The sequence below is a fragment of the Psammomys obesus genome, unplaced genomic scaffold (genome assembly GCF_907164565.1).
Source record: "Psammomys obesus unplaced genomic scaffold, mPsaObe1.curated_primary_1811, whole genome shotgun sequence".
Lineage (NCBI taxonomy): Eukaryota > Metazoa > Chordata > Mammalia > Rodentia > Muridae > Psammomys > Psammomys obesus.
In genome coordinates, this window is record NW_026590809.1 from 7,247,277 (window position 1) to 7,269,814 (window position 22,538).

The 22,538-nt window shown below is 44.4% G+C and overlaps 1 long non-coding RNA gene across 1 annotated transcript in view; it reads left to right on the top strand.

The window, feature by feature from the left end:
• LOC129678352 (uncharacterized) overlaps window positions 1-2,139 on the top strand; it is a 4,573-nt gene extending 2,434 nt beyond the window's left edge. The window contains exons 2-3 of the long non-coding RNA XR_008720351.1: window positions 1,327-1,477; window positions 2,039-2,139. This is a non-coding gene — a long non-coding RNA (uncharacterized LOC129678352). The remainder of the gene's footprint in view (window positions 1-1,326; window positions 1,478-2,038) is intronic.
• Window positions 2,140-22,538: the final 20,399 nt, after the last annotated feature.

A 22,538-nucleotide genomic window follows, 5' to 3' on the forward strand; every position in this document is an offset into this window, starting at 1 on the left:
GGGTGGAACAGCATTGTGAGAGTGCAGTGGTTATCAAGAGACTGGGCTAGCCACCAGAGGACTGAGTTTATATAAAATGGATTCCCTGCTATGCTTCCATCCCTCATCCTGTCTGTCCTTCTTCACCACACTCCCATTGGGATCCTTGTCACTTTTCTTAGCAAACCATCTCTCACTAAGGCCATAATGTTCTCTAGGTTGTTAAACACTCAGATATTTTCCAGACTTTTCTTCTTTATTTGATACAAGTCCTGATTCTCCTGTTCACTCTCTGGACCTTTGTTCCTTGTCCATTCACAGGTGGAATAGAGCAGGATAGAAAGAGAGGACAAATTTGAAGGATATGAGAAGGAAAAGAGCCCTTTACTCTATCCTGAGTCTGGTTCAAATCTCTTGATAGCTGAGACTCAAGAATTGCAGCACAATTAACATTTGCTATGAAGGCTGCCAATACAGAGACTGCATCCTTTTATGTAGAGATATTATCAGTGAGAATGTTAAAACAGCAATAAGCCAGGCTCCAGGCCTGAGTAAGGGTGACCTTGAGTATGGCTTCCTTCTTCCCTCAGATATTTTCTAAGAATCCCACAAACAAGACTGTTAACTCTTGTTGACAGTGAAAATATCCTAGCTTCCCTTACAACTCTTGTCATCAGAGTGGTACCTTATCAGCTATAATCCTGTCTGTGCACCATAGAAAGCACCCTGTAATCTCCTTTAAATTCCTTAGCAACCCTTTGAAGATCACTTCAAACCCCAGCAAAGTTCTCTGCATGGTCATCATAATACAATGGAACATGACTTTTTTGAGATGCCCATATCTACATGTCTCTCTACTTACTAGCCCCAGAGCTTAAATTTGTTACTCACAAACAAACAAACAAACAAACAAACAAACAAACAAACCCCTTTAATAAACTCCAGCTCTACTCCATATTGTTTTGTCCATCTTCCAAGTAAATTAGAGGTAGGAACTTGAGGTGTGTGTGTGTTCAGGTATCATTTCTCAGGGGCCATTCACCATGTCTGAGACAGGAACTCTCACTGCCTCAGAGCTTGTCAAGTAGGCAAGGCTAACTGGCTAAAAACCCCGGGATCTGCCTGTCTCTGCCTCCCCAGTTCTGGGATTACGAAGGCGTGCTACCGTGCTCTGCTATTTATGTGTGTGCAGGGAACTAGGAGAGCTCTTTACCAACTGAGTTATTTACTCAGCCTGGTCCAGGCACTTCCTGTGAATCAACTCTCTCAGGTTTGCAGGCTAAGGCAGTTCTTGGGATGTGGCACCACTCAGCTAGTGAAATAGAATCTACATTGTCTTATTTACAGATTGAGAGATTCGGCCTTGCGTGAGGAGATGGCTCAGCTGGCAAAGTACCTGCTGCACAAGCATAAGGACCTGAACATGGATGTACCTTCATTAAAAAAAAAAATAGAAAGCTGGGAGTGATGGCATGTACCCAGTACCGGGAGGCAGGAGGTGAAGGCTTCAGGGAGGGAGACAGGTGGATCTGCAGAGCTGTATACTTTAACCAACTGATGAGTCGGGGGTTCAGTAAGAGACACTGCAATCATGCATGTGCAGGCAGCATTAATAAGAGTCACTGGGTTAAAAAAAAAAAAGAGGGCATGAAATTGGGAAGAAAAGTGATCCTGGAGAGAGGTAAGAGGGGGAATGGAGGATGGATTTGATCAAAACACATTATATACATCTATGAAATTCTCAAACGATTAAAACAATCAAGGTAGAGAGGCATAAAAGATGTCAATGTCTGGTCTCACATGAACGCACACTTACCACACACACACATTCACTCACTCACAAGATAATCTCACATATAGGTCACAAGCTACAGACAGCTGCTGTCAACCCAGAGAACGCTAGAAGTGAAGGAGAGAAAAGAATTTTACCAAAGCAGTTTTCACAGCCCCAATTTAGCTACTCACAGGGAGCCAGACCTTAGGCCTCTCACCAATGCTCCTGAGTTATTACCAACACTTTCCAGTTGACAAAATTATTTTTTACCCTTATGTTTTACAGGTAAAGCAATAAAAATTATTGTCAAGGGTGTTATTCCAATTTTTAACGACTAATAGAGTGATGCTGTTTGATGGAGGATTCGAAACAGAATGTACTTCCCACCACAGGCAAGGCCTCTTTATTTATTACCTCTGGGCTTTATGGTTACCATAGCAATAAGACTCACATTCAACTAGTTGATTACCATTTTAGCAACTAATGGAACCAATTTTTTTTTGTTTGTTTTTAAGTCTTAGAATACAATGTTGCCCTATCAACAGTATTTTTAATATCCTTAAACCTTACCTTGAAGGACCATTAGTGCAGAGTTCTCCAGATCAAAGATTGCCCATCATCTTTTAGCCACTGGGTCTTTTTGTCTCTTACTCCAAGATCTGAATTTGACGGGGTTTGTGAGGGCATGCATTCATTACAGAGATACTTGGGGAGCCAGCCTGGAGCTGGAGCATTGAGGAAAGTCAGAAACAAACAAGACTCTGGTTTTAATTGGGTTACTTGGTTTGTTGATGTCTAGTTTCTTGAGTTCTTTATATATCTCGGATATTAGACCTGTGCTGGATGTAAGGCTGGTGAAGATCTTTTTTTCTATCTGTAGGCTGCCATTTTGTCCTTATTGACAATGTACTTTGCCTTACAGAAGCTTTTCAGTTTCATGAGGTTCTGTTTATTGTTGATATTAGTGCCTGAACTGTTGGTGTTCTGTTCAGGAAGTTGTCTCCTGTGTCAATTTGTTCAAGGCTCTTCTCCACTTTCCCCTCTACCAGATTCAGTGTTTTTGGTTTTATGTTGAGGTTTTTGATCCACTTGGACTTAATTTTGTTATGGGTGATAAATATGGATCTATTTGCACTCTTCTACATGCAGGCATTCAGTTAGACCAGTGCTAGTTATTGAAAATGTTCTTTTTGATTGTGTATATTTCTGGATTTTTCATGAAAAATCAAGTGTGTGGATTGATGTCTGGGTCTTCAGTTATATTCCACTGGTCAGTGTGTCTGTTTTTATGCTAATATCTGATCTTTTTATTACTACAGCTCTGTAGTACAGCTTGAAATCAGTGATGGTGATAACTCTGAATGTTCTTTGATTATATAGAATTGTTTTAGCTATCTTGAATTTTTTTGTTTTTCCATATGATGTTGAGTATCGTTCTTTCAAGGTCTATAAAATATTATGTTCAGATCAAAAAAATGGGGCACAGATCTAAACAGAATTTTCAACAGAGGAATCTCAAGTGGCTGAGGCACACTTATACTCACTTATAAGTGGATATTAGCTATAAATTAAAGGATAATTATGCTATAACCCACAGATCCAGAGAGGCTAAGTAACAAGGAGGGCTTAAGGGAGGTTATAAGGGTCTTCCTGGGAAGGGAAAATTGAATAGATTTTGAAGGTAGACTGGGGTTGGGGTGGGGATGGGAACAGGGGGTATCAGGTGTGAGGGGTGGAGGGAGAGAATACTGGAATCGATGGCATTTGGAGCAAGGTAGAAATCTAGTACATTGTGAACTGTGGAATCTATAAGGGTGACATAGTGAAGACTCCTAGTAACGGGAGACGTGGAGCCTGGACTGACCATCCTCTGCAACTAGGCAAGGCCTCAAGTAGAGGGACTGGGACACCAACCCAGCACAAAACCTCCCACCTACAGTTTGTTATGCCTGCAAGATGTGCTGGGACCTGAGCATAGCAGAACCACCATTTGAGAGAGCAGAGAGACTTCTTCCAGCAACTGATGGGAACTGATGCAGAGTCTCACAGCCAAATATTAGGCAGAGCTCAGGGAGTCCTGCAGAGGAGGGGGAGGAAGGATTGGAGAAGCCAGAGGTATCAAGGATACCATGAGAGCATGGACCACAGAATCAACTGACCGGGACTCAAGCAGGCTCACAGATATCAGGGAGCCTGAAGGTACTCTGCATATGTTATGGCTGTATAACTCTGTGTTCTTATGAGGTTCCTAACAGTGGGAGTGGGGGCTGGCTCTGACTCCTTTGCCTACCTTTGGGACCATTTTTCTCCTACTGGATTCTTTGTAATATTCACATATTCTCCATGTGAGAATATGTACCTGGTCTTATTGTGGCTTATTGTTATGTTGTATTTGGTTGATGTTCCTGGAAGACCTGGTCTTTTCTGAGGAGAGGTGAAAGGGGTAGATCTGGGGGAATGAGGAAGTGGGGGAGGTGAGGTTGGGGAATGGGAAGGCAGAGGAATCTGCAGTCAGGATGTAATATATTAGGGAAAAATAAATAAAAAGGAAAAACAAAACAACAGCAATGACAATAAAAAAGACTGTGAAGCAGCTGAGGCCGCATGCTTTGGAGCCCGCCAAATGCAGACATGAGCCCTAGTGTTCACGGATGATCAGGGAAAACTGCATGACTATTCTAAGCTTTTTACATCTTCCAAAACTAATGTGAAACACACTGTTGCATGCCAGGGCGAGGATTCTAAATGAAGGTGATTACAACATGTGTGGGCAAATGCCTTGTGAAGAGGTGCTGTGTGCACTAACATTGCTGTGTTTGTTGATGCTGTTGTTGCAAACTCTGACTTTTCTTGCACAGAAATTGTTTGTTTATGTGTGTGAGTATAGCCACAAGTGTGCCATGGTATGTGTGTAAAGATCGGAGGACAACCTGTGGGTGGAGTCACCCATGGGCAGGTGGTCTAGGGTTCTATAAGAAAGCAGGCTGAGCAAGCCATGAAGAACAAGCCAGTAAGCAGCTCCCTCCATGGTCTCTGCTTTAGTTCCTGCCTCTAGGTTCCTGCCTTGAGTTTCTACCTTGGTTTCCCTCAGTAATGGGTTCTAACCTGTAGGATGTCATAAAGCCTTTTCTCCCCTTCCACCTTGTTTGAGACCGGGCCTCTTTTGTTACTTTGCTTTGGTGTATGTTAAGCTAACTGACCTATGAGTTCATTGGGGTTTTCCTGTCCCAGCCTCCCATCTCCTTATATGTGCTGGAATTATAGATGAGGTTCACTGCCACACCCAACCTTATGTGGATCCTGGGGATCTCAGTTGAAATCCTCAAGCTTGCGTGGCAACTATTTTACCCACTGAGTATCTCACAAGCACAAAGATGCTTCACTTCTAGCTACTGTAGGGCCTCGGGAAAGCCGTTTAACTTGACTGGTAGAGGTATGTTTTGGAAGGCTCTTGCAGGAGGTGACCTATGAGCTGAGTCTGGAAGGATGGGTGACATGGCTAATATGCTGGTTAGTATCTGTCAATATAAACTAGAGTCTCTTTGGAAGAGGGACCTTCAATTGAGAAATTACCTTCATCAGATTGGCCCGAGCAGTCAAGTCAGCAGAAAAGCAGGCTGAGTAATCCAGGAAGATCAAGTAAGTAAACAGTGTTTCTCCATGGTCTTTGTTTTAATTCCTGCCTTGAGCTTCTGGTCAGGCTTTGATGTTGTACTCTATCCTGTAAGATGTAGTGTCCCCTGGCCCCCAGTTTCTTTTGTCATAATGTTTTAGCACAGCAACAAAAAGCAAATTACAACAGAAATTGGTATCAGGAACATAACTATTTCTGTGAGAGACCTAACCATGTTGTTTTAGGCAAGACTGTGGACCTGAGACTGGAAAAGCCATTGAGTACCTGGAGATTAGTAAGCTGTTCTGTGGGACCTTGAAAGATAATGTTGATAGAGATGCAGATAATGGAGGATTGGCTCATATATTTGAATGTTTGGTTTACAGTGGTGGAATGTTAGAAAAGATGAGAAGGTAAGACCTTGTTGGAGTTGGTGTGTCACTTGGGTGGGTTTTGAGGTTTCAAAAGCCTATGCCAGGACCAATCTCTCTGTCTCTCTCTGTCACTTTCTCCATCTGTCTTGTAGATAAGATGTAAGTTCTTAGCTATTGCTCCAGCACCTGCCTCCACCACATCCATGGGCCCCACCATGATGGTTATGAACTAACTCTCTGAAAGTGTGAGGAAGCCCCTGCTTAAATGCTTCATTCATTAAGTTGCCTTGCCCAGAGGTCTCCTCACAGAAATAGAACAGTAACTATGACAGAGAGCAAGCCAGTAAGCAACATCCTCCACAGTTTTTTTGTTTAGGTTTCTCTTGTTAATGGACTCTAACCTGTAATAAGTAATAAACCCTTTTCTCCCTCTGTTGTTTTGGTCATGGTGGTTATCATAGCAACAAAGTAGAATAGCTAACTAAAGAGGAAAGAGGGTAGGAATTTCCAGGTTGGAGACCAGCAAGGACAAATATAGTACAGCCTGATAGAGTTTGTGCCCAAGGATGGGAGACTAGATCAACAGATAAGGGTCAGGGCATTCCCATGGGCTAAGTAACCCCAGCAGAGGCCTATGTGCCTTTGAGCAATTCCCTACACTCCTTCCTTCTCAATGTGTGAAAATCCATTAATCATAACACACGAAGCTTGGAGAGCCTGCAGGCTGTCTCTGGATGAAAGAAAGCATTATCATATTAGCTAATTACATGCATTAAAATAAATTAATTTAAAAACTGGCTTAATGAGATTAGCACACTTGTTGCTTAATTACCCATCACCACTGTGATAATAATAATGGATTTTGAACTTAGGACAGGTGACAAGTCTGACAGTAAACTATAGAATTGAGAACCACATGGGGTCATGTAGGACAGAGGATCTTGGAATATCTCTGTTCTTTCAAAACCCGGCAGTGAGAAAGGCCAGATGGGGCCACAGGGCATGTCCTCAGTTCTCTCTCAGGTGACTTTAGGTATCTGTAAGAGGGAGTAGACCATCTGGCCTTACTGGGCTTCATCAATACTGGAATTAGACACCTAAGTCTAGGTTCTCCTTAAAGTAATGCTTGAGTGAAAGCCTTTGTTCCCCACAGAAATTATCCAACTGGGATTTGACAAGGAGGTGCCATCCAGCTCTCTGAATTCCCTGCCTTACAGACACTGAATATCCTAGCCCACTGCAGCATCTTCACTGTTAGCAAAAGGATGATGGGTTTTTGTATTGGCCTTTCTTCTTTCCTATTTATACCCCTTATTTTCACTTTTTTCTTTTCAGTCCACATTCCCACATAAAAGGCCCATGTACAGACCCTTGGTAAAATCCAGGGTAAGCCACTGGATGTTGGTAATGATCCTAAAGGGAAATCCTTAGGATGGCACGATGGCTTGCTGGGAAACCAGCTTCATGTTCTGGAAGGTGCAGTCTCTCCCTGCCTTACTCCACCTCCACAGTGTACCACTTGAGGAACTTGCTCATTTTAGATAATGAAGCCAGCTAACCTGCCTCTTCCAGCCTCTGCCCCATAATCCAAGTGCTATTTCAACCAGTTCCAGAAGCTTTACATCGCCTGTTAAGCAATAGCTTTTTCTTCTTTGCTTTTATCTTTTGCATATGTGTGTGCTCTGTGTGCAGATGTCTGTATGGAGGCTAGAGAGGGCTCTCTGATGTTATTTCTTAGATGCCATCTACCTTCTTTTTGAGGCAGGTTTTCCTTCTGACCTGGAGCTCACCAAGTAGGCTAATCTGTCTGGCTAACATGGGAGTTGCCTGTCTATCTCAACAACACTGGACTTTTTTGAGCACTGGAGTATGTGCTACCTCATTCAATTTTTTTTGGATTCTGGAACTGCCTCTTAGGTCTTCATATTTGCAAGGCAGAAACTTTACTGACTTGAACTGTCTCCCCCATTACACTATAGAACATCTCTCTCTCTCTCTCCATATATATATATATATATATATATATATATATATATATATATATGGAACCATCTCAGCAGAATTAGCATGGCGACAGGACGTATTTCAAGTGAGTGTCTTCATGTTGATGATTCTTCCCTTTCCATTCTTTTCACAAAAGGATCAGGTCCCACAAGAGTGATTATTAGCTAGTTTTTGCAACTTCTTCTTGGAAGTATTACTTCGGCTAAGAACAATTTTTCATTGTTCTGCCATATTTCATTGTCCTGCCATTTACTTATTAATCTGAAGACAATAAGGCAGTTCAGGGAAGACATTAAGCATCAATGAGTGAGATGCAGGCCTTAGAAAAACTCTTTTTGGGGTCCCTAAGTGAAGGGATGACCCTTTCCTCTATAAATGGCAAAGGAATATCCTACAGTCTAATGCATTCAGAGAAATAGGGGTTCAATATTCTCAAGCTACTTTATCTAAGTATAAGACCCCTTTGTCTTAGGGTCTCACAGATTTTTCTCTGAGTAGTCTGATTATCAAAAAAGACTGAGGCTATGAGTTCAGTGTCCTCTGTAATATTTTAAGGACTACAATTAGATCTCAGGCCTGATTTTCAGCATGTTCTGCTGTAAGCAGTGAGGGTATCCTTACACAAACATAGGTGGAGCACACCTCTGCTGTGGGCTGGCATATCAGATTTTTGCTTTCAAAGTTTCTCAAGTGGTTAAGAAAAGCTATCCTACCCCACAGTCTCTGTAATTATTATTCCAGACTGGTTCAATGTCACAACCATTCACTGTCTGTATTTTATCCTGGTCAACCATGAGATTGCTACTGAATTGGGGAATTATTTGTAGTACTGAATCTTTAGGGTTGCTTTGTAGGGTCACTTGTGGTATCCAGTGTCCTAGTTTGTCTCCCCACAAAATGTTTATTTGTTTATTTGATGTCATTCCAGAGAGGCAGAGTGAGGATTGATAAGAATCAACACAGAGGATAGGAAGCCAACACAAAGATGTGTTATCCTTCTCCTGCATTCTTGACTCTCTCTAGGAGAACTGGTATTCAATCCTCAGGAACTTTCTAGAAGTCTTCTGGATTATATTTCAGAATCATCTTCATAAGTACAGAAAGAGAAAATAGCTGTCTGCTAGCTTCCACTCCCCACAGATCAGAACTGTCCTGTATTTCCAATTTTCATGTGAATGGGTGCTAAATGGGCTTCCTGATGGAGCTTTTTTATAGACCATCACTGTGAACTTCTCACCTTCGGTCCCCAGGGCCATGGGTTGCACATTCACAAAACCAACTAAAGCTGGAGTAACATTTTTTTTTCCACTTAAAAAAAGCTTTAAATTTTCTTGTTCTTTTTTTTTAATTGTTGAAAAAAAATCATCTTCATATATTTTGATCCTGTTTTTTCCTTTCCAGCTCCCTCAATTCTCTACACATTTCTATCCACCCAATCTTATGTCTTATGTTCTCTTCTCTTTCTCTCACAACAAACAAGAAATAAAACCAAAGTCAACCCCCCAAAAAAAACAAGAAACATTCCTCACCCACAAAAAACAAAAAGCAAAACGAACAAGCAAAGACTACACACACACACACACACAAAAAAAAAAAAACAACAACAACAAACAAACAAACAAACAAAAAAAAAAGCAAAGCAAAATGAAACAAAAAACACTTTTGGGCATGGGGCCTGTCCTGGAGTGTGGCTGATAGGTCAAGTGAGACTCCATTGGAGAAAACTGATTTTCCATTTGCCAGAGAGGGCTAGCTAAAGATTTCTTTTTGGCTGAGGCGTGGGACCTTGTCCCTCCTTCCCTTTTTAATCCTGGGACCCTGTTTGGCTTGAATGAGTTGCAGTCCTTGGGAGCACTGCCACAGTCTCTGTGAGTTCATGTGGGCATCACTTCTGTTGTGTCTGGAAGAAACTGTCTCCTGCTGCCTTTTACAATTTTTCCACCTCCTCTTCCACATAGATCCTTGAACCATGAGGGGAGGGGTTTGATGATGACATCTCCTTTAGGACTGAGTGCTCCAAAGAATCTCACTTTTTGCACACTGTTTAGCTGTGGGTTTCTTTTAATTCAAGCTTTGGTCTCACAGCACTGGCTAAAACAGATTCACAGCTTATAAGATCTAAAATGGTGTCTGATATGCTTCACTTGAAACAAAGTAAGAACACAATTTAAAAGGCAGTTATGAGTTTGTTATCCCCAGTTAGTTGCATTCAATAAATAATGAATGAATAAAAGGCAAGAGCAAGAGCTGCACTTTCAGAAGTGGGTCTCATGCATATTTAAATGGCATAGCTCACATACTAATGGGGTGGGAGTGCAGGGCCTCTGGGTGGTCTTTGGTCACGTTCTACAAAGGTTTGAGCTGTACTAACAGGGCTCTTAACTGCCTTTCTTAAAAACAGATTTTGGCCTACAGCCTCTGAAGTCTTCCCAGTAATAAGGACATCAAATTGCATTCCAGTGTACTTCTCTCTGGGGACTTCCTCCCTACTTTGGATATGGTAGTGTGCTCTGGGCCCCCACTGCCCAGGTGGAATCCAGACTCTCTCATGAAAATATGTATGCAACATTTGCTAGGAGGATGGAGCAGATATACTGTCCTTTGTTTCCTGATAACTACAACTGAAATCACTGAACAATAAAGATGAAATAAACACATGACTATGAGAAGTAGGGAAAAGGCAGACTAGGAGGGGCTCTGGGACCTGAGGAATGATGTAGTTTTGAGTTCCCTTAGAGATGCCACCTAGATTCTTATGTTCTAGGCAGTATGCTTCTGGAATGAATGGGACAGTTCACTCTCCTCAGGTAAATGACAAGGATGATCCTTGCCAGAGGATCTGATTAAAGGGTGGATAAAGGAACTTCTCCAAACATTTTTAAAAATATTATTGCCATTTTGTGCATGACTGTGTGTGTGGATTCGTGTGTGCATGGATGTGGGTGTGTGTGTCTATTCTTGCACATCCTGAGATCAGATGAAGACACTGGATGTGTTCCTCTACTGTTCTCCACCTTGAAGCAGGTTTTCTCATTAAAACTGCAGCTCACAGTTTTGCCTTGGTGTAGTGGTCAGTACACTCTGGTGGTTTGCCTGTCTCAGATCCCAATGCTGGGGTCATAGGAACGTGGGGCCACGCCTGGCTTTCATGTTGGTACTTGGGAATCAAACTCAGGTCCTCATGCTGTCTCAAACACTCTTATTCATTATGCCATCTGAACACTGTGCCTCCCTGAACATGGGAGGAATGTGTGTGCAAGGATGATGTGGGGGAATCTTCATGGCTGCTCAGGGCCCTTACTATCTGTATCAGTGTATCATCAGTGCTTCTTGGCTGCGACACTGTGCTATGGTTTTGTAAGATGTTACTACTGGGGAGTAAAGGATAGTAGAGGATTTCTGGGAGCTCAGTTGCCCCTCTCTCAGGCAATGTCTCTTGTATCCAAGGTTGGTCTTGCTTCAACTCCCTAAGTTCTCAGATTATAAGAACTGGTGTTAGGTACTGCTGGAGGTTGAACCCAGGGCCTCATACATCCTAGGCAAATACTCCACCAACTGAGCTACACCCCTAGCTTCCACATGACATCTTAAAGTATCATTTTCTTCATCTCAGAATAATGTGAGTAGCAAAAGACCTCAAGCAAGTTAGTCAAGGCTCATTTCTCGGCCTTAGATTTGCCATCTGTGGAGTGGGGGCCACTGCAAGGATCCCCCACAGCAAATGAGTATTCAGGTAAGGAAGGAAAAAAGAAAGTCAAGAGAATCATGTGACATGGCCTGAGCTGGCTAGTGCTTATTGTTAACTTGAAGAAACCAGTAGTCAGTTAGGAATAGGAGCCTCAAGTGAAGAATTGCCTTGATCAGGTTGGACTGTACCGCTGTGGCCATTCACTTTCTCTATACAGGTAGGCCAGGGCTATATAAAAACAGTAGCTGAGCATGAATGAGCTAGAGAGCAAACCAGTAAGCAGCTGTCCGCCATGGTTCCTGCCTTTGTTCCTGCTTGAGTTCCTGCCCAGACTGCTTCCAGTGACGGACTGTTAGCTGGAACTGAGAGCAGAGCAAACCCTTTCCTCCCCAGGTTGACTTTGGCTGTGTTTATCTTAGCAACAGAAAGCAACCTCGAACATCTGTATCTAACTCTTGCTTGCCAGCACTAAGAAGGGTTCCTCCAGTAGGTGGCACATTTCATCCACAACATAGTTTCCTCATTTGACCCTGGGAGGCCGGGACTTTCAGGATGGCTATTTACAGAACAGAAGCTGAATCTAGCTGGTTGTCTGAAGCCACAGTATTAACAAGGGGCATATATGAGATTTGAACTCAGGTCTTTGCTCCTCCAGCTCTGGAAGCATTTTGTTACTTTGTTCAGATATTGTTTGTTCCTCCAGTAGGGAGTTACTTTTGTAACAGAGACAGAGAAACATCGAGATGGGCATCTTGTAGCTGATCCTCTGACCCTGGGGAGTGCCCTGACCTCTGCACTGAGACTTCGCTGAGGAAACAGGGTTGGTGTGGCCATCTCTAGAGACCAAAGGATCCTACTGTAAAAACAGTGTGCTGCTGCTGGTCCACAGCAGAGACTTAATAAATCTCTGTGCTCTCCACATTTATGGCTCATTTGGGAGCCTGGAAAGCCTAGGGCAGGGGAACTTCACTGCCTTAGAAGGGTTGCTTTCTGCCCCTGAAGAAAGCCCCCTTTGTCCATAGGCGGTGTTAAGGGTTTTACTATCGGGAGAGCAAGCCCAGATGCTCAGAAGGCCCCTTTCCCCAGCAGAAACTTCAGAGGCCCCAGCTGGCCCAGGAGAGAGGATTTCATCCCAACAGCAGCAGTGATAAAGCTGGCAGGCGCCTGGCACACTTAGCATGAAGAGCAGGCCGCTTTATCAGTGGAACACCCAGCAGGGCTTCGCTAATTAAAACTGCCCCAAAGTAAGCAGTTATTGATTTGCAAGGAAAGATTAAAACAGCTACACGTAGAGGCACTTCTGTCCAGCCATGCCGAACCCTGAGTCAGACTGTAGTCCTTGAGTTCACAACGGCTCTATTCCCAGGTGTTGGGGGCAGTGGCGATGGTGGTAATGGGATGTCTTCGGAGACCCTGGAATCTTTCTCTCCTGGATCAGAGGACACAGGGAAGAAGGTGACATGAAATCAACCATACAGATTGAGGGCTTGTTTAAATTAAGGCAGAAGGAGACTCGCAAAGGGACAGTTATGGGTCATCATGGGAAGGCAGGAAGGTGCTCACTCCTATTGAACCCAGGACCAACATTTGCCATGTGGTGGCCTTTGCCTGTACATGTGTAGGTCCATGGACAAGGGCACAGAGGCTCAAACAACACTATCTGTGACTAACACACATAGTGAGAATGGGGCCTAGGCCTGGATGCAAGTGTCTGAAAGTCTCCTTGGGTACTGACTTGGGCACTCTTAGCCCACTGTTCTTACTTGCATTCATGGAGGAGCAGGGCTTCAGACACTTTTCTGCTTCTACCTTTCCACTGGTCTCTGGGGCTCAGGCCAACAAGGTCCTCAGAGTGAGGATGGGATTATCCCTAACCTATGCAGTTACGGTGGCTAGTAAATATATGTGTGTGTGTGTGTGTGTGTGTGTGTGTGTGTGTGTGTGTGCATTGAGTCTGTCTTTCCTCGGGATGTCCAAGATTCTACTAGGCCATGGACAGATGCTTCAATTTCCAGAATATGCTGGGATGGAGTTGGCGGTGCTCAGTATCCATGGTCTAGCTCTGGCTTGGTGATGTACGTGGCCGTGGGCACATGCCCCTCTAAGTCTCATTCATACCCTGTGGAATGAAGATATCATAGGACCCAAATGAATACCATGTCAAGCCAGGGCTTGTGTCGGGGTAGCGGGGGAGGTGCCTGGGCTGGTGCATGTGGACACTGTGAGGTTCTGGAGGTAGTTGGGCTCAAGGCTCCTCAGAGTGACATCTTGCTTGTAGGCTCATAGGGTCTCATCAGCCTCCCTTCTCTGTGCTGTGACAATGCCACCTTGTATGGAGAGCTTTCCTCCAGAGCCTCATTCCAGGCAGATGTTTTTATCTAGCAGCCATAAAGTGGGACCAAGGAAGTATTTACAATCTTGACTATAAAGTAATATCAGCAAAGGCTATATTATTGGGTTCAGGCAGAGGTGAGCCAGAAGTTCAGAAGTTCAAGACCTCCAGGCATTTCCTGGGTGGCTGACAACCCTCAGTGCTAAGATGTGTAGGCACTCTGAGGCTGCAGATGGCAGCTGTTGAAGTGTTAGGGCTGATGAGCCTCTGTGGGCCCAAATGGTACCCCCTAAACAGGGCCCTGGGTTGGAATGCTGCTGCCAAAGGCCTTCTCTCAGTGCCGGGAGGGCAGGAGGGTATCTTGGGTATGTAAAGAGAAAGGTAGGGCATGATTAAAGAATCTTCTGAAGGTGATGGAGATGGTTCAGTGCCTTAAAGCAGTTGCCATGCAACCTTGAACTTGAGCTCAGTCTCTGGATACCACTGTGAATGGAAAGAATTAGTTCTTGAAATTTGTTCTCTTATTTCCACGTGCATACCTCAGCTCTCACACTCTTGTGCCCTCTCCCACACACATACACCACATACACTATGATAATAAAAAATTTAAAAAATAAGAATTATCTGGGCTCTCTGTCCTGTGGGTCAGAGACCCATTTTTGTGGCCTTTAATTCTCACTGGCTATCTAACATTGGGCAAGTCCCTCTACCTTTCTAAGTTCTTATCCTGTTCCTGGAGAGATTACCGTTTCAGGAATTGAACTCTTTTTCTGACACAGAAAAATAAAGCAGCCTAGTGGCCTTCCTTTCTCATCCCTATCCTCTCTTATAGGGCCTCCAACTTTGCAGTTCCCATGAGTGATCTGAGGAAGCCTTGGAACTGGTGTAGCATGTGAGGGGTAGAGAAAGGAGTTTTGGCCTCCTCAGAATGAAGAACTGTTCTCTGGATCTAGTCTGTATAGTTCCAAGCTCTAACACCAGAGACAAATTGCTTAGCCTCTTTGAGCTTCATCTGTCTCCACAGCATGATTAGGTACTTGCACTAATTTTGAAATACTGTGACTAAACATCCAATATTAGCAACTGAAGGGTGGGAGAATTATCTTGGCTCACAGTTTTAGCCCTTGCTGCAGGGATGGCTTCTGGAGCAGCTTGACTCATGGCAGTGGGTGCATGGCAGAAGGCTGTTCACATGGCTATGGACCACAAATCAGAGAGCAACAGACACATTCAGAGGCCTGCTCCTAGTGACCTACCTCTGCCAGCTAGGATGCACCTTCTAAAGTTTCCAGAACATCAGCAGCTGGGGATGAGGGATTCAAACTTAAGCTTGTGGAGGACATTTCTGATTCAGAACATCAGAGTCTGTGCTCAGCAGATCACGTGTAGCATCATGTGGAAAGCCGTGAACATGGGACAAGATGGAAGGGGAGGAGTATGATGGAAAGCTGCCTTCTGGCCTCCACAGGTGCACTTGAGCATGCCTATATTCACAATCACATAGATGAGCATGCTCACATAAGTAAGCAAATAAACAAATAAGTAAGCTAGCCTCAAAGGTGGAATTTATGTTTTAAATAAAGAAAAGGTACTAAATAATGTCCTTGTTTGGATTAGAGATGGCTCTTTCAGTGGTTACAATCCAGTTTTAAGAAGCATCTATATAAGAAAATGGTGCTTTGAAGATTAGCAGTTTTGCCCTCCTCCCTTTCCCACCTCACAGAGAATGGTAGTGCTGTAGGACCAGGAAGAAAGCCATTCGGAGCATGAAGCTCTGCTATGAGTGGCTGATGGGATGTTAATGTGTGAAGTGTGTTGACCTGTGGAATACATTCAGCCTGTGTGCTGCATGTTGGGCCCTGTTTCAAATGACAACAACAACAACAGAACCCCAAAGCAGCTCCTCAGTCAGGTTCATGATACACTTGGCAGTTCACACTAAGGATAAGCAATGAAAGGCATATGTTCTGGATGGAGAGCTCTGAAGTTCAGGGGATTATGAGCAGAGACCACAACAAACACTTCCCTAGAACGCACACAGTAGCTATGACAACAGTTGGCACTTACTGGGTATCAGAAATGCCAGGTGGCTCTGTTCCTAGCTTCCTGCCAACACTCTGAGAACACCAGTTCTCGTTTTGGGGCAGGAGAGGCATTCCACTATTTTTTAAAGAAGTGCTCACTTACCCAGACATCATCTTTGAAAGTAGCCCTGACTTGAAGTTGTTAGATGGGAAACTGAGGCTGAGCTAAGCTATGCATGGCATTGTCAAGGACTGTGAGATCTTATTCGGCTCAATGAGGGAGCCCTTGAAGTAAGAACAAATGGGTATTCTTTGAACATGTAACACCCCCCATGTCAGAGCCTTTGCACTATTGAGATGGCATCCTGAGACAATACCCTTGGTCTCCTGAGGGCTGGCTTCTATCTCTTCCTTAGGCCTCAACCTGGGGCTTTGACTAGGCAGAAACTTTTTCCGGTTCCCTTGCCTTCCTTGGACCACCTTTTTTCACTGACTGCTGTGTCTGAATGTGAACTGCCTCCCACAGGCTCACAGATTTGACCACTTGGCCCCTGACTGGTGGTGCTATTTGGGAAGGTTGTAGACCATTTAAAAGGTGGATCCCCAGCAGAGGAAGTGAGTCACCGAATTTACATACAGCCCCGCCCATTCATGTTTACTCTTGCTTCCTCACTGTGGCCACCATATGACCAGCTGCCTTCAGCCCCTGCCACCACACCTTCCTTGCTGAGGTGGACTCTCTCCTCTGTCTGTGAGCGATAAACCTTTCTTCCCCTAAGATGCTGTGTGTGTGTATATATATATATATATATATATATATATATATATATATATATATATATATATATATATATATATATATTTCACAGCAATGAGAAGAGTAATTGACACAATAATCCGTCACCCAGGTCAAACCTTCTCAGCTCCCTGAAGGGAAGAGTCTCTTTTAGTATTCCTGGTCTTCTGGGTATCTTCTACCCACAAGAATATGGGCATCAGGGTGGCACACTGACTTACCTTCCACTATTTATCTGACTTAGATAGTGCTTGGGATACGTAGCTGTGCCAGTGTTTGCCCACTGACCATCTACTGCTCTCAGATGTCCCACTCCACCTGCTGGGCAGCTCTCTGCTTCCTGGGATGTTTGCTGAACCTCTTTCTACATAATTAGTTCATCCCCTTTGACACCTTCAGCAAAGTCTCTTCCCTTCACCTTTGGAAGTAACCCCCTGTGTCCTTTAGTTGGTGATCCCTTCTCTGACTTCTTACAGATAATTTTTATCCATCATTTCCTGTTTCTCCAGGCCATCTCAAGTGGGACATACAAACGGGGTCTTCCCCCCTGTCTTTTATAGGTGACTCTGCTGGGGAAAGTCCCCACCCTAAGATCATGTAGGGCTTTGGAACAGGATCTCATTCAGTCTGAGGGACAGCATGATGATTGGATCCATACTTGCCCAGCTTTGCTGTGTGTTCATGGACTCCTGGTGGGAAGATAGGTTCAATGGTCACAGTCAGAGACGCCTGGCTGTCACTGAGTTAAAATCTCCCAAGGAGCCTGCTTTCTGTGCTGTGGATATTCCTAGAACCCGGGACACATGACAGGTCCCTTTCTTTAGGAGGGACACCTAGGTTCACAACTCCCCCGCCTGTGTTCAATTGGGTACCTTTCATGAGGCACTAAGAGAAGCCTGATTCTTATGGAGGGATTGAGATACTTAGGAAGGATGGAACTTGAAAGTATAATATTAAGTAGGATAACTCAGGCTCAGAAGGGCAAATATCACATGTTCTCTCTTATATGCAGATCTTAGCTTCTAAGTTTCATATATGTACATTTAATTGGGAGTGTGTGTTGAGGATAGGGAACCAGAGGCCTGAAAGGCTAAGATCCGGGGCTTCAAAGGAGAGGGGAAGAGATTATAGAGCTCAATTGGTGTGAATGTGGAAGAGGCAGATAGTGGCACCACAAAGGTACAGGTGCAGATGGGGACAAGGAGATGGGGAGAGTTGAGAGTGAAAACTAAGCATGAAAATGCCACAAGAGAAGCAGTTACTGTGTATGCTAAATAAGCATAAAGAAAACCAAAGGAAAGAAATCTCGTTCCTACGCTCCAGCCACCATCTTTTTTTTTTTTTTTTTTTTTCCTCCCGACTACTTCTGCCATTATGTCCCTCTTCAAACAACATCTTGGGATTCTTGGGGATAAGAATCACTGTGTAATTGTTTGGAGCTGTAAATGACTTAAATTGGTTAGGATTTTAATTGCCTGGAAATGACTTTATTACCTTCTGGTGATAAGAGGGCTGTAACCTCCCTCCTGAAGGAGAACAGGACCCCACCCAGGGGTCACCCAGCGGTCAGGGCCCTCCTGGGAAGCCCTTGGAACAGCCTCATCTGGCTGTGGGAGTGATAAGGAAGAATCCTCAAAACATAGGGCAGCCTTTATCTATAATTTCTATCTATAAAGTAACTCTTTTCAAGTTACAAAATCACATGTATATAACAGCTATTAGACATTCTTTGACTGGATTATAAACAGGATTTTCTGATTTCAGAGAACAGAAGGAGGATAGTGGGGATTTCCTTTGAGTGGAGACTTGACACAGAAGTTGAAAGGCATACCCTCAAAGAAGGGTAGGCATTCCTGGCTGAGGGATGAGCAGGCCAAAGGGCAGAGATTGGAATGTTCCTGATTCGGTCCAGGGGCCTCAGTGATGACAAGTTCCCAGTGCAGGGCTCTGAAGGGAATTTCCCAGAGAGGTGGGGACAGAAAGGGCCTTTGGGAATCTTCTTGGTTAGTTCTTGGGGTCAGACTTAAGTCTGTTATGCTTTACTTTCTGTACTGTCCCTGGTGATATCCTGGGGCTGCTCAGAACTTGGCTTTTCTGAGTCTAGATCAGTGGTTCTCAACCTGGGGGTTGCATATTAGATATACTGCAAATCAGATACTTGCATTACAGTTCATAATAGTAACAAAATCACAATTATGAAGTAGCAAGATAAATTGTATGGTTGGGGTCACAACAACATGAGGAACTGTATTAGAGGGTCACAGCATTAGGAAGGTTGAGAACCACTGCTTTAGGTAGACAGGCAGATGTTGGAGCTTGGGCAGCTGTCTCAGAATGGCATCTGTTTTCACAGCATCCCTGGCTTCCTTGTGTAACGCCCCCCCCCCCCGCCTCTGCTCCAGGACCAGGAGCCTGTTTTTGAGAACTGTCTTTTCCATACAAGTTTTTCCCTTCTTCCCTTCTCTTCCCTTCTCTTCCCTTCTCTTCCCTTCTCTTCCCTTCTCTTCCCTTCTCTTCCCTTCCCTTCCCTTCCCTTCCCTTCCCTTCCCTTCCTTTCCCTTTCCTTCCCATCACCTCTTTCTTTCTTTCTTTCTTTCTTTCTTTCTTTCTTTCTTTCTTTCTTTCTTTCCTTTTCTTTTTCAAAGTAAGTGATTCCTGTGGTAATGGCCATGCAAGCTGCACACCTGTAGTTCCAGCATCTTTCAGTGAGATGGCAGACCAAGACAAGAGAATTTCTGGAAACCTGTGAGCTAGTATGCTGGTGTGTGCGGCTGTGAACAAGAGACCCTGTGTCAAGCAAGGTTTTCGGTAAGGACAGACCTGTGAGGTTGCCCTCTGGCCTCCATATGCACATGGTGGCACATGTGTAACTGTCCACAGCATAAACATGCACACACATATCATGCATACACAAAGATAAACCAACAACAGCAACTCTTACATTCTCTCGCTGGCTTTATGTTAATACCAGAGCCTGTTAGAATTCTACTCAGCCTGTCTGTTACCATTCCTGATGACTATTGCTCTGCAGCTCAGAGCTCCTGGAGAAGCTAGGCAAAGGGGGCACCCCTTTCCTTGGGAAGAAGAAACACACTCACGATTTTGAGCACTTTTTGAGAGTTTTTTTGACATTCCTGAAATGGAGTCAAGAACTCCCATAATAGCACCCAGGGCAGAGTAGCTGCTCTAGGCAGCTGAAGAGTTGAAACGGTATTTGGGAAAATGACCTTCCCCTTTCATGTTGTGCTCTTGCCATGTGCCACAGGCTCTGATGTAACCGTCACAGTCTCCCACAGAGCAAGAGAGTTATTCATGGGGAAGTCAACGGAGGGAATATGTCATTTGTTGCCTGAGGTTACATAGTTGGTAAAGATTTCAAACTGATTGCTTTATCCCAGAGGTATAATGAAAGGAAACAGAAAGTCCTTGGGGGTAGGAGGAGTTCCCAGGGAGGAAGATGTTCCCCACATTCAGCGTTTCCTATAGCGGTAAAGCTGAGCTTCTTGTAGTTGAGCAACTCAGGTTTCCAAGATGGGCAAGCTGGCTCAGAAGGTAAAGGCACTTGCTGAAAAGTTTATGACCTGAGTTCAATCCCTGGGGGATCTGAAACCACATCTGTCTATCTTCATTTTTTAATTTTTTTTTTTTTTTTTTTTTTTTTTTGAGACAGGATTTCTCTGCGTAGCCTTGGCTGTCCTGGATTCGGTTGGCCTCAAACTCTTCTCTGCTTAGCCATCGTTGCCTCTGTAGATCAGCTTGAACTCACAGAGCTCCACCTGCCTCTGTCTCCCCAGTGCTGGGATTACCAGCTGACACCACATTTGAATTGGGACTATCACTGATAATCAATTTAGAAGCTACCAGAATACATTTCTTGCTAAGAATGCAGACAGAAAAGTGTGGACATTCCTGGCAAAGGGCCACGAGGGCTCATGGGCTGGAGCAGCTTCTGCTGACGTGACCACGGAAGTAGTTGGGTGGACAGAAAGTATGTGACCTGGTGACCTACAGTGGAGGGTCCTCCCAGAGACAACTGACCAATGGCAGGCTCGGAGATGTTGTGGAGGGCCCTGATTGGTCTCCCAAAGCCATGTAACATCCTCTCTCTCCTAGAATAAAAGAGTCTGCAGCCGCTCACCCTCGGTTTGCATTCACCGAACCCCCGGTGATGTCTGTGCCTCTCGCCTCCTTGGCCTGGACCTCCTGTCCTCACCTAGGGGCTGGACCCTTGGGAGGAAGACCAACAAGTAAGTTCAGCGATAAAAAAATTGATGAGCGTTACATTTGTATAACGGACTTCTGGCCATAAAGTGGGCACCTATACCATGATTTTGAATCTAAATGTCTCCAAAGGCCCATGTGTTAAAGGCTTCGTTTCTAACCTGTGGTGTTCCTGAGATGTGGCAAAACCATTAGAAGTTTGGGAAAGTTAGGTTGCTGAAAGTGTGCTTTTTGTTTTGTTTTCAAGACAGGGTTTCTCTGTGTAGTCCTGGCTGCCCTGGAAATCATTCTGTAGATTAACTAGGCTTAGGCTGGCCTCAAACTCATAGAGATCTACTTACCTCTGTCTCCTGAGTGCTGGAACTAAAGGCATGCACCACTACCACCCTTTGGAGGTGTGCTTTTAAAGGGAGGCTAGGACCCCAGCCCCATCCTGCCTTTCTTTGCTTCCTGGAGGTTAGACAGGAATCAGGCCTCTACCACACCCTCCACTGTGATGTACTGTGCCACCGCAGACCCAAAGCAATAGGGCCAGAGGACTATGATCTTCAACCCCTGAAACCTTTCCTCCTTATAAATTGTTTATATCAGGCCTTTGTCACATGACACAACAGGTTACCTAATTATGAGCTACTTGCCTTTGGTGTAAACTGACTTTTGTATTTCTCCGTCTGTCCCAGCCTTCTCCTTTACACTCACAGTTGTCTGGAGGTGGGGTTCCAATCCTCAGGGTCTCAGGATTGGCTTTTCAGTACAGTCCCACATCCTGTGAGCTGTGGTCTGTAGTTCAGGGCACAGCTGACACTGTTATCTTTAAGTTACAGATGTGAAAACCTCAGTTTTTGCCCGGAGACATGAAACCCTGAAGTCATAGAGCAAATTAGAGGGTATGCAGAGCTAAGTCCTAGGCTTCCCAACACTCAGCCTAACTCTGGGATAGGTCAGGGATCATTCCGATTTCAGGTGTTGTGGGATTCAGGATGCATTTTGTAGAACTTACTCTGGAGCTATACACAGAGATCAACCCCAACTGCGTAGCTGAAGGGAGCAGCAAGGACAGACCTCTGAGTCTTCTGGGTAGGAAGAAAGCCCAAGAGGCGTCCTCTCAGGGAGTAGGAATCTGTTGGGATGGGGACCCCAAGCCATTGCCTGCCCAGTAAGGCATGAGATACCAATGTCATTCCAGTGTCTGTCCACCCTTCACACCTCAGAGTCTCCCCTCAGTTGCTCTTTACAATAGGTCAGGTGGGAGCCACTGCCTCCATCTTAGAAACAAGAAAAGTCAGACTCGGCAGGACATGTAGTCTGTCTAGGGCAGTGGTCCCCAACCTTTCTAATGCTGTGACCCTTTAATACAGTTCCGTATGTTGTGGTGATGTTTTGTTATTTCACTGCTACCTCAAAACTGTAAATTTGCTTCTGTTATAAATTATAACGTAAATAATTTTTTGGAGATAGAGGTTGGCCAAAGGGGTCATGATCCACCGGTTGCGAACCACTGGCCTAGAGTCTCTCTGCAAAGAAACAAAAAACAGAGCAAAGGGCTTTTCCAACACAGAGTGAAGCAGGCTAGCTGGGCCCTGTGTGCACAAAGAACTTTGCTGTCCTTGTCAGTAATGCCAGGGAGGACGGACAACACTCCTTCCCAGCCCACCAGGATGACAAAGACTCTAAATGCTGTTTTAAATTAAAAACATTTCTTCTATTTCTCTCCCATTCTGAGGTTTTTTTAT